At 39.7% G+C, this 13057-nt stretch overlaps 1 long non-coding RNA gene across 9 annotated transcripts in view; it reads left to right on the forward strand.

Moving 5' to 3' along the window:
* Window positions 1–13057, forward strand: part of LOC140467326 (uncharacterized) — a 94992-nt gene that overhangs the window by 48938 nt on the left and 32997 nt on the right. For 6 of the 9 annotated variants that reach the window (XR_011955415.1, XR_011955409.1, XR_011955418.1 and 3 more), the window contains 2 exons: window positions 2376–2507; window positions 9402–9537. This is a non-coding gene — a long non-coding RNA (uncharacterized lncRNA). Of the gene's footprint in view, window positions 1–2375; window positions 2512–9401; window positions 9538–13057 lie in introns of all 9 variants that reach the window. The other 3 variants (XR_011955411.1, XR_011955413.1, XR_011955414.1) reach the window with 2 other exon arrangements.

Genomic DNA, 13057 nt, shown 5'->3' on the forward strand with positions numbered 1-13057 from the left:
CTCGATCTTGGCAAGCTGCCAGCTCACTTGTGATAGACTTCCTTGTTGTGCTGCATCATCATGTATATGCCTACCCTCCCATCCCATTGGTTGAAACTAGGCTGTCTGCAGAACCTCTCTTGTGACTGGCTGATAAGCAAGTTATTTGTGAGGAGCTTTACCTGATTTGCTGAGACAGAAATTCCTGCTGAAAATTTCACTTCGATTGGCTTCGCTATTTTAACTTTTCTATTATTGGCTGAGTGACTCAATTACCTGGTAAAATTAGCTGCGACTGACTGAACGTGGAGTATTACTTTATTTCCTTGTATTCAATGTTTCACTCTTACATTCTGTAGTTGAAATTCAAAGTTTACAAATGCACCAGTAACAATTTATTATTTTCTTGAGTTTTTTGGGGGAGTGCGGTTGATGATGTATAATAAATTGAAAATATTTAATGCCTTATGATCCTGCATCACTTTTTCTCCACTGGTATTAATTAAAGTTCACTTTTTTATTTCCAATAAATTTATCAAAGCAGGGCTGCAATACATTATATAAGACATGAGGATTTCTGTAGGGTCTAGTGTTTTGTGTTTAAATTAGTTCCATCAAAACATTTCACCAAAGTCCTGATTCTTGGCATTCAAGCTTCCCTTCAACCTAAGCAGGTTATAATTAAAATAGTTTGTAAGCAAAGAGGTGCATCTTTTCAATAAGTACGTTATTTTAGTCATCAAATCTAGAAAGAACATTATATTTTCAGTGGTCGAATATTCTTTTTTTTCATTGTAATTGCGTCACTGTAGGTACTGCAGTGTTGATATTCTGATGCAATAGCACCATGGACTACACCTATAATTTTTGCCATGTTGATGACTGTTATTGCCACATAAGGGCGTTAAAACTTGACCCCTCTCTCTATTTCTTGATGTGCCTGCATTCTCAGTTAAATTGAAAAATACACAATCACCTTTTGAGCCCTCAGTGAAGAGATATTGAGTGGGAGGGTGTTGGTTCAGCCGGGTGTAAGACTAACCTGACATTTTCTCACAGCTTCAGTTGGAGGCGCTAGGCAGCGTTCAGAAACAGAAACCTCTGCCAATTGTTTATTGAGAAGAAAACCTTCTCTCCCAACCCAGGGAAGCAGAGATTAGTTCCATCAATTCTCTGGGCTCTACTGTTGAAATCCACACACAAAGAAATGTGTGGAGACCTTTCTAGATGATCCAGTGCAGTCTGATGATGGGCACTGGGTTTTACTTGCATTAAGTGGTTATCTGTGAGATCTGACATATGTGATAGGAATAAACAAAAGGGTAAAGCACCACAAAAGTACAATTCTGGCATTGTGAACATACAGTTTCACTGTCACAGTAACTGTATGAAACATGCACCCACCTCATTACCTGTCATTATAATTTCTCATGCATTTTCCAGGATTTGGAGATGCAGATATTTTTCATGAGCACCCTTATTTGTGTCCGTCCTGCTGGGAGTGCTACTACCAAAAGAGAAAACGCTGGAAACTCTCAGCAGGTCTAGCAGCATCTGTCAGGAGAGAAAAGAGCTGATGTTTCGAGTCTAACTGACCCTTTGTCAAAGCTGAATCCTACTTGATGGATAGGTGGGCTAATTGGTGAAGGGGGAAATAACATTAGTTAGAACCTTGGTCAGCTTAGATAACTGGTCATGAAGCACTTTTTCTGCATCTTAAAAGTTCTTCGCACAGGAAGTCTTAGTTTTCTGATCTTGTATCGAAGTAGACTTGCTTAGTTTTTCTGACTGATGAGCTCACTCTACAGCAACTCCTCCCTTCCCCTTGATTCTCCTACTTCCAATTCAGGGAAGGCCTTGAACTTGTGGACAGGGTCATCCTTGTGTCCAAGTGGGCTCCTTGCATCCATTTGCACACATGCTGCAACACGTCTGGATGCATCTTCAGTCTATTATTTTATTGGAGTCATTGGGCTGAATCTTACTTTGACTAAGTGTTGGTTTCATTGAGTCATGTTTGGTTGGGGGGGAGGTGGGGTTCTCTCCATGAAGCCGAGCGAGCTTTCTCATTGCATCTTTCTAAACTCCTTGCTAAATCACCTGTGTGGTCCCTCTTTCATCTGATTTGTAGCCCTGTCTTACCACTGTATGTACCCAAAACACCTCATTATTACTGGGATATCCTGGAATAATCTGGTATCCCTGGCATTGGTGCTATCTTTAAAATGCTGTTGTAGGTCTAGCACTGTTGATCTGGAGTTGCCCTGCACAGTTCCTGATGTTTATCATGAATGAGGCAGAGAAGGGAAAATTAGTGTACAGCTTTGTAGACAGGAGCATAGAGGCCTTAGATGGGGTGGTGCAGAGTTGGATATCCTCTTTTTTTTTTACCCTAGACATGACAGTGGAAGCCAAGACACAGACCATGCTATCTCCAGGTTTGCCACCATATTCTGTGCAGTCTCGCCATTTGGAGGAATGAAGAGAAGGGTTGGATGAGGATGAATGACGTTGCCCACTTCATCAGTGCAAGTATCACTACCTTCTCTCTATTGCCTCTCACTCACTCTATCTGAGCTACAATACGCACCTCCCACCAAAACTCATGCTCTACCACTCAAACTATTGCCTGCAACATCTTCCAAGTTCATTCTCACTGCTCTAACCCCTCATGCCTCAAATCCTGCTTGCCTTCTGCTTTGTCTAATCACCATCACCCAGGTCATCTTCACAGCTGTGGCACCCACTTCCATCTCCCTAATACCTGCCTCTCATTCCAGGAGGAAAATAGCCCACAGTAGGGCTGCCAGACTTTCAACTCCTGCTGACCTTTTATGAGGAGGGCATCCTGAGTCTGATTGGCTGACAGATCAAGTCCAAGCCCCACACCAGAATCAGCGGTACCCTTGACTTGCTGTGCCAGGACTCTCTGATTGAAGGCTGTCTCCCTTTGTGTCACTGTGGCTAGCTGATAACCATGACAAGCTTCCAAGCATTTGTTCTACGCTAAATAGCATGGCAGTACGGCAGTACTATGAGCCTGGTATCTCTGGCTGAGGGGGAAAGGAACAAAATGGCAAGATAGTATTCTGTGAGCATCTGAGTAGGCTCATTGTGAGTAAGTGCTGAGAGTTGAAGTGAACTGAACTGACTGGAGTGTGCCTGTCTTATTGCACACAAAGATCTTGCTGCATCATTACAATTATAGTTGGCATTGTGCCCCAAGGTGCAACATTGAAGTGCAGCAGTGTACTGTAAGTGTTTTGGAATGTCATTTTAGAGGATGGCAGATGCCAGATGCAAGTGGATGTGACTGGTGCAGTACTTGGTGCTTTTGAGTCCAAAATGATGTCCTTTAGAACATGTGGTAAGCTAAAGTCAACAGGTACTGAGAATGTTGGGAATAATGTTAAGAATTCTTGGTGTCCAATTTGCTTGTGGTGGTTGGGACAGTGTAAAGGCACATATTTGTTGAGGCAAGGTCTGCTATAAATGAGGTTGTTAGCAATCCTGTCTAATTGGCGATTTGACCATGCCTGCTGAGAATCTCACCTCAGTGTACTCAACTTAGTTAAAAGGTACAGCAATTTGTTGCTGACACCTGAGGCCTCACTGGACCCCTCATGCAATTCTACTACATTTCTTGGTATAACCCATATCATTCAAATCTCTAAGATTCTGTCCATTTGAAACCAATATAGCAGTGAGCTATAACCATGTGATATAGCAGCTGGTTTTGCAAGGTATGGGAGTTTGCAGCTTGTCCTTATCTATAATGTTACTTCCTTATTCTCCTAACTATCCCTATCCTACCTGAAGCTCTTGGTAATCTTTAGCAAAATACCTTACTAATTCTGTGTGACTTCTGCCCATTTCCCACATGAGGTTCTGCAGTCCTTAATCTCAAACCTAACCCATATCCTAGCTATGTTCCTTCCTCTTTTCTGAGATTAGTCACTGTTTTAGTTCTGATCACCACGTACCTTGCAGTAACATTTAGGGGTGGAATTGTTTGTCTGTGCTATTCCACCGTACATTCCCCAAATCCCACTGTCCAAATTGCTGAAACATTAATGGAATGCTGCTACAGACTGACAGCCTGTATTTGAAGCATGTAATTACTATTGTTCAGCTTCTATAGCAACAGAAATGTTAATTCAAAATGCTATTCCTGCCATTTCTTTTGAATTAAAAAGGAGAATCGGCAAGATTTTTAAAAATGCTGATTTGACATATCCCCTTACTGGAGTTTATTGGCCGATGTTCTTCCATTCTCTGGCTTAGCTAGAGTGTGAAAATTTTTTCAAGCCACCAAGTTTTACTAATTTCCCTCTTGCCCCACTTCCCCGTCAATCTCATATGCCCTCCTCTACGTTGTTTTTCTCTCTCATCCTTTTAATCATGTATTAATTTAGAGTTTTTCTCCTACAGCTGTTTCATCAATGACTTTCCCTCTATTATAAGATCAGAAGTTGGTTTGTTCATTCCTGATGGTTTAATATTCAACACCAATCATGACGACTCAGAAGCAGTCCATGACCGTATGTATGAGCTGGACCTATTGGCTGACCTACAAGTGTGAGGCAACAACATCTCCAACAAGAGAGAACCTAGCCATCAGTCATTGACTTTCACTGGCATTAGCATCACTGATACTCCCACTGTCAACATCCTTGGGGTTACCATTGACCAGAAACTGAACTGAATCAGCCATAGAATTGCTGGGGCTACAAGAGCAGGTCAGAGACAGGAATCCTGGCAGCAAGTGACACTTTTCCTGACTCCCCAAATCCTCTCCAACACAAGGCACAAGTCAGGAATGTGATTGAATACTTACCACTTGTCTGGCTGAGTGCAGCTCTTACAATATTTACGAAGTTTGATTCATCCAGGGCAAAGCAGCTTTCTTGACACCACATCCACAAGCATTCACTTCCTCCATCACTGATGCTCAGTAGCAGCGGTTAGCATTGACAAATACACTACAGAAATTCGCCAAGGCTCTTTAGACAGCATCTTCCAAATGCATGCTCTCTGCCATCATGAAGGACAAGGTCAGATACCTGAGAATGTTGTCTTCGGCAAGTACCTCTCCAATCCACACACCTTCCTGACTTGGAAATATATCACTGTCCATTTAGTGCCGCTGTGTAAAAATCCTGGAATTCTCTCCCTCCCAGATAGTAGGTGTACCTAAGCCAAATGGACTGCAGCTGTTCCAAGAAGTTAGCTCACCACCACTTTCTCAAAGAACAATTTGAGAGAGGAAATAAATACTTGCCCAGCCATTGAAGACCATGTTCCCTGCATGATTTTTTCTTTAAAAATCGTAGCTGTTATTAAACAAACAGTGGTTGACATCTAAAATATCAAAGTCCAGAATTGAATGTATCTATGCAAATGCACAAACACTCAAAACAAAATTCCAGAATTGGAAGCAACATGGATATGTGAATGTAACTCAAACAGAAAGTTGCCTTCATGTGAATGACATTTTGAACTGGACGTCTCTGGTTCTGATATTTTTGGGAGACTTCCAAGTAGGATGGTCATATTAGCAAAGGATTTGCACTCTGCCAGAAGAGAGATTCTGGAAGTTGTAGTAAAACAAAATCCAAATGTCTTCAGACAAATAGAAAGGGAAATGTTGCAAATGTTGACTGATTAATGTTACAGATGAAGTCTTACAGATATGCAAGAATACACTTGACCATTTATTAGTAAGTAATTTTAAGCATGTGAAGATCAAGTGATACGGTTGAAGAAGAAAGCATATTTTGTAGTACACCCTTGTATGGTTCCCTATTTAAACCCAGCAAGTGACGATATAAGGCTAGCAAACTAATTGGGATATAGTGATACAACATTTTAACATAAGTAATCATAAATAGTACAAACATTTTGACAGTACATGGGATTGACCTTCATAATTACATTGCTTCATTTCATAATTTTAATGGCTGAGAAATTTTCTGTAGATCAGGGTTATTTGAAGATTATCAGACTCTTCAAATGTTTTAGTCCACTCAATTTGCTTCTAGCAAGTTTTGAGAAGATTTGTAGCTCTGATTGATGAGAAATATGTAAGTTAGCTCACCGAGCTGGAATGTTTGTTTTCAGATGTTTCGTCACCCTGAAACATCATCAGTGCAAGTCTCCAGTGAAGCGCTGGTGGTACGTCCCGCCTCTATTTATAGGATTTGGTTTCTTAAGTGGGTGATGTCATTTCCGGTTCTTTCTTCAAAGGAAGGTAGATTGATTTAGACCCTATGTGTTTATTGATAGCGTTCTGGCTAGAATGCCATGCCTCTAAGAATTCTCATGCACGTCTTTGTTTCGCCTGTCCTAGGATGTGTGTGTTGTCCCAGTCAAAGTGGTGGCAAATTTCCTGTTTGTTTGTTTGTCCGATGTGTTTCTTTTACAGTTCTTGCATGGTATTTTGTAAATGATGTTAGTTTTGCTGGTGGTATCTAATGGATCCTTTTAGGTTGTTTGTGTGTTGGTAGGTTTGTGGGCTACCATGATGCCAAGGGTTTGAGTAGTCTGGAAGTCATTTCTGATACATCTTCGATGTGAGGTAATATGGATATGATTTTTGGTTGCACTGAGTCTGCTTGTTTGGGTTTGTTTCTGAGGATGCATGAGCATTATTTTAAACAAATCAGACTGTCTTAAAAAGACAAATGCTCTGCTTGCAGATACTGACATTTACCAGAAGGTGGCAATAGACCTGGCCCCCACAACTCCTAAGCAAAATCTCATTTTCCTAACACAAAAAAAATCAGGAGAATAAAACAGGACAGACTTCCAAAATATGAAACCAGATGGATCCAACACACCACACTTCTACTGATTACCAAAGATACACAAACCTGCCCACCACCACTGCCCTCTCTACCCCCAAACCCCCAGACCCATTGTGTCTCTACCTAGCACACCACCATACAAACTAGCCAAGGAACTCCACGAAAAACTAAAACACCTAATTGAAGATTCACGCCACTCCATTCAGTCCACCCAAGTATTCCTGAACGCCATCAAAGATACCAACATAGAAGAGGAAGAAATAGTAGTTTCATTGGACAGCCAGTAACATTGATCTGGCCAAAGAAACACTGGCAGCACAACTAGAAAAACCAGGACCATTAACACCAGGCAGCACCAACATCATCAGCAAAGACGACATCCTCAAGCTAGTGGACCGTGCCTCACCACCCATTTCACATTCAAAAATAAAACCTACAAACCAGTCAACAAAAACCCATGGAATCACCAATATTAGGACTCATTGTGGAAGCAAAAATGCAGAGACTTGAACAAGTTGTCCTCTCATCTCTCCAACCCAAACTTTGGGTCCACTATACGGATGACACCTTTGTCACAAAACAGAACAAATTAGAGGAAACCGATAACACCACTAACAATATCCTGACAGGCATAAAATTCACAAACGAGGAGGAGAACGACAACAGATTCCCATTCCTAGACATGACAGCTGAATGTACATTTAATGGAGAGCTTCAAACCTCCGTCTGTAGAAAAGCAACAAACCCAGGCCAAATGCTTAACTTCAGATGCAATCATCTCCACAACCACAAGTGGAGCTGCATCAAGATATATCAGCGAGCTACATCACATTGCAGCACCCAATAACTACAAACAATGGAAGAAAAATATCTATACAACATTTTCAAGAAAAACTGTTACTTAACAATGCGCCGATTCCTCAGAAACAAACTCAAACAAGCAGACACAACACAACCAAAAACTGTAGCCACGTTACCTTACATCAAAGACATATCAGAAATGACTTCCAGACTACTCGGACTCCTTGGCATCATGGTAGCCCACAAACTTACCAACAAACAGTGACTAATGAACCTAAAGGATCCATTAGATGCTACCAGCAAGATTAACGTCATTTACAAAATACCAGGCAAGAACAGTGAAAAACACTATCGGGCAAACAAACAAACAAGCTTGCCACCAGGATACATGAACATCAACTAGCCCCCAAAAGAAATGACCTGCTATCACTAGTTTCCATGCATACAGACAAAGAAGGACACCACTTTGACTGGGACAACACACACAGCATAGGAACAAAAACACATCCTAGGTGAAACAAACACATGCACGAGAATTCTTTAGAGTCGAGGCATTCTAACCAGAACTCTATCAATAAACACATTGATTTAGATCCTAGCTACCTTCCCTTGGGGGGGAAAAAAAAACTGGAAATGACATCACCCACCTTTAAGAAACCATGATCTATACATAGAGTGGCAGGACATACTGCTTCACTGGAGACTCTCACTGATGATGTTACCTTGTCATGGTGACGAAACATCTGAAACCAAACCTTACAGCTCAGTGAGCTAACTTACATACTAATTTGCTTCTGTTGATTGGTGTGAATAACCAGGTGTGTGGGCAGCACAGTTTAGTGTTCTTTGGAGCGGAATTTGGTGATAATAAGGATATCTTGGTGAAGATTATTTGGGGAATCCACATGAAATATTATGGATAATTTTGAAGAAAATTTGCTCCCACTCCCCATTAATAAATGTATTATTGGTGTTTAAAAAAAGAGCAAAATAAAATGTTGAGATGGGTTGAATAGTTTTCTTTTTCTCTGACTACTTTCCTTTTAATAATTGAAGTAACATTTAATATGCTTATTAATCAAATAATGAGGTGACAGCCAGTACAAGATATTTTCTTTATGGGCACTTATTAACAGGCAGCTTAGGGGCATACTCTGACTGTTAAAAGACCTTTTTGTTTGAAGAACATGAAACATAAGCACTCTCCATAGTGTACCTTTCGAGCATAAAGCTTCATGCAGGCATGAATTGATACCAGCGGATACCTTAGTTGCAGGTAAGAATTTTTCTGAGAGAACTATCTCTTGGCTTTGTTAGAGAGACATTAAAATGCAGACCAATAAAATAGCCAATAATTGTTTTTAAGTTGTATTATCAAGGCAAATAAAGTATGCTGAGCAAAGTTTGGACATGAGTGCTTTGACAATCATTGCCTGCTGAGTAATACTGCTGTTCAAGTACATAGCTCAATGTATTTTGATCTACCTGTATGTGACTTTGCATATGAATTGGCCCATCTTTGAGGGGTATGTTTCAACTCTGCTATTTCTGTTAAGGACTACAACCATAATAAATGGTTTCGAGATACAGAATTCAACTAGACTGACTGAAGTATATTAATAAATAAAGAAGAATTTGCTATTTCCTATATCCAAACCTTATGACATTGGCCCTGTATAACATGCCTTTTGCGGCCCATAGTTCAGAGTTCTAGATTCCTACATTAGTGGCTACGCTTCAAATGTTGGGTGTTAAGTGCTTTGGAACATTCAGCGGTAGTGAAAAAGGCTATATAACACTAGTCTTTCTTTCCAGATTGTCACAAGTGGAGCATTGAAAAAAGGCTGAAAGCAACCAGACAAGGAACGCTCTTCATCTGGAAATAGCCCAAATTCATCTTTAAATAGGTTTACTTGTGATTAAACCTTACCAAGTATTATCAGAACAAAAGGTAATGGAGATTCTGCCCTAGGCATCAATGCAATTGAACTGTATCAATGGATTTTTTTAATAAGCTAAAAGTATGTTGCCCGCTATTATTCTCAAGATCCAAGCAGAGTGAGAAACATAAATTATAGTAACTCTTTGTGTTGACAAGGTAAATTGTTATGATATAGTGATTTTTTTTTTAAAAATGGGAACTGTTTGGGAAAATCTTAACTATTTCTCTACCTATATCTAGTTTTATGCAGATTCGGACTATACATTATGTTTGTGATTAACTCTTAATTAGATTAGATTACTTACAGTGTGGAAACAGGCCCTTCGGCCCAACAAGTCCACACTGCCCCGCCGAAGCGTACCTACCCATACCCCTACATCTACATCGACCCCTTACCTGACACTACGGGCAATTTAGCATGGCCAATTCACCTGGCCTGCACATCTTTGGACTGTGGGAGGAAACCGGAGCACCCGGAGGAAACCCACGCAGACACGGGGAGAATGTGCAAACTCCACACAGAGAGTCGCCTGAGGCGGGAATTGAACCTGGGTCTCCGGCGCTGTAAGGCAGCAGTGCTAACCACTGTGCTACCGTGCCGCCCAAACTCTCTTGTTCAGTGCTAGTCTTACTGCATTTTTAAATGAAAAACCTGATGTATACTTCCAGAATGAGATCTGTATACACAAAAGGGACTAGAAGGCGATCATCTTTTGAGTAAAGCTAGTGGGGTTTTTGCAGGGATGATGTGTCATCTGTAGGATTCTTTTATTTGTCTGTATGTGGTACTACTGTAAAAGTTTAAAATAATTTACAGTCTGAAACAAAAGTAGTATAGGAGTTGGGAGCAAAAACCTTTTTTTTAAAAAAAGACTTTTTTAATATGGCATCAAATGTACAGAACTGTAGTTGGTGTACTTTAAAAGGTCTTTATTTTAAATAGAGCACAATTACCTATATACATATTACATGATGTAATGGAATACCTTCTACATCTCAAATTAAAGTATGAAAATTTATTGATTTTTGTGGCTCTGAATCATATTTATTAGAGGAAAAATTGACTGGAATTAGTTCTTGAAAGCCATTATTACTGTGGTTATATCAACTGTTAGGGTCATTAATGTGGTCACTTCAGTTATGAAAACGATTAGCACGATAGCTAGTGTGTGGTTCAGATTAATGCCAACAGCAAAGGTCTCATTGAAACTCAGAAGAATGAGGGGGAAACATAGAAACATATAAAATTATGAAGGGAATGAATAAGATCGAAGCAGGGAGGTTGTTTCCACTGGCAGGTGAAACTAGAACTAGGGGCATAGCCTCAAAATAAAGGGGAGCAGGTTTAGGACTGAGTTGAGAAGGAACTTCTTCACCCAGAAGCTTGTGAATCTCTGGATTCACGCAGTTCAAGGCAGTTGAGATTGCCTTGTTGAATGTTTTTAAGACAAAGATAGATTTTTGAACAGTAAATTACATTAAGGGTTATGGTGAGCAGGTGGGTAAGTGGAGCTGAATCTATGAAAAGATCAGCCATGATCTTACTGAATGGCTGAGCAGGCTCACGGGGCCATATGGCTTACTCCAGCTCCTGTTCCTTATGTTCCTAACAGCAAGGATCAATCCTTATTTTGTTTTAAGTCGAATCTGGGGTTCTATCCTCCTACTTAGATGCAGAGTCATGTCGGTCAAACCATATGACTCATTGTATATCTTTCCAACAGACAGAGAGAGAGATGGTTATGGTCCCTTGTGGGCTATGGCTAATTGCCTTCCTCCCTAAGTTAAGATCGCATGCAAAAAAAAAATTATTTTACTGTTGATTTCATTGAAACACTTTTTAATTTTCACGGTTGAATTTGGTCTCCAGTCTTACTGGTTTATGTAAAATATATAATGTCTGTTTTAACCAATCTTGTTTTCTTTGTGTAAAAGTGTCAACTGCGTGGCTACAATGCTAAGAGTTTCTTGATCACTTCCAGACTGGAAGAAAGAAGTGATGCTGGTAACATCAAGTCCAATGTCTGTGCTGATAAATCAAGGCATTCCAATTTTTGAATAGTTTGGTTGCTTCCCCAAGCAAAAGAAGTTAAAAACTTCAGTGGGAGAAATCGAATTCAGTACCTGTACTGTGTTAGAGTTCTTTATGAGCACTTTTATACATCATCGTTCTACCTCTACTTTCCAAAAGTGATCCTGCTTCACAAGTATTTCACTGATTGTAACATTTAAAATTATTGAGCAACTACTTACAAAGCATTACTTTAATACTTCTGCTTCTAATTACTTAATCTCTGAGTTGCTTTTTTAGATATAGTCACTGTAAGCAAATGCGACATTATGAAGGGAACTTCAAATCACTAATCAGCTTCTTTCAGTAATACATTGACATGCCATCCTAAGTTGTGTGCAAATCCTGGAGTGGTTCTCAAACCCATATTCTTCTAATTCAACACAACAGCCTCAAACTAGTCAAACTTAAGCAGAAAAGAGGAAGAACAGTGGGTGATTTGAAAGATGAGGGTGTTGTTGACAGTGGAAGGCTGTAGGGGTTGAAGAAGAAATTTCAAGAAAAAATCTTTGAGAAAATTCTCTTGGTCATTACCTGTTAAATGTTTATTGGTGCACTACCGTTTGTCTATAACTATTTCACATTTTTTTTATTAAATTGAGGATTTTCATATTTTTCAAGTTTATCTCTTAACATTTTGTGTCTTTGCACTTGAATAAGTAACTCTGTCTCAAATCTATTTGTCTTTCCTTGAACTCCACCTTTGAATTCCTCCAATTTAGATTCTACCCTAATACCTTCCTTACACCACTCTTCCTTTCTATATCTGATTCCTCCTTTAAGCCACTCCTTTAAAGCCTTCTTCTTAATGGAGCTTTTGGTCACCTGAATAAATACTTCCTTGGGTGTCTCAGTCAAATTTCATTGCCCCTGTGTAACAATTTAAAATGCTTTACGACATAAAACGTAGTATGTAAATATGGGTTTTAAATTCCCACAAGGAGATAAATTTCCTTTTACAAAGCTTCCTGTTATAGCATTGGTGGTGTCGACTATTGCTAAGGAGTTAAAACTGAATTGAGATGTGCGTTCTCAATTCATTTTAGCCTTGTCACTGGTCAGCATTATCCTAGTTGATGTAAATTCATCAGTCCTCGCCTGTAAATTAATGCTTCGAAGAGGATGAAAGTAGGAATTCACCCCTCAAGCTAATTCCACGACCTTAGATCGTAGCTAATCTGTATCTCAAATCCATTCAATCTTGTTGATTCCATATCCCTTAATACCCGTATCTCAACAAACCAATCTCAGTTTTAAAATTTTCAAATGACCTGGCCTCAGCAGTCCTATCAGGACAGAATCCTCACTTTTTCTTGCCTAAGAACTAAAAAAAACATCAACATAGTTGATGGCTAAAACGTTAATTTAAATTCAAGAAAGCATTTACTGCCCATCCCTAATTGCCCAAAGGGCAGTAAAGAGTCAACTACATTGTCGTAGGTCTCATGTAAACCAGAC

The sequence above is a fragment of the Chiloscyllium punctatum genome, chromosome 45 (genome assembly GCF_047496795.1).
Source record: "Chiloscyllium punctatum isolate Juve2018m chromosome 45, sChiPun1.3, whole genome shotgun sequence".
NCBI classification, from domain to species: Eukaryota; Metazoa; Chordata; class Chondrichthyes; order Orectolobiformes; family Hemiscylliidae; genus Chiloscyllium; species Chiloscyllium punctatum.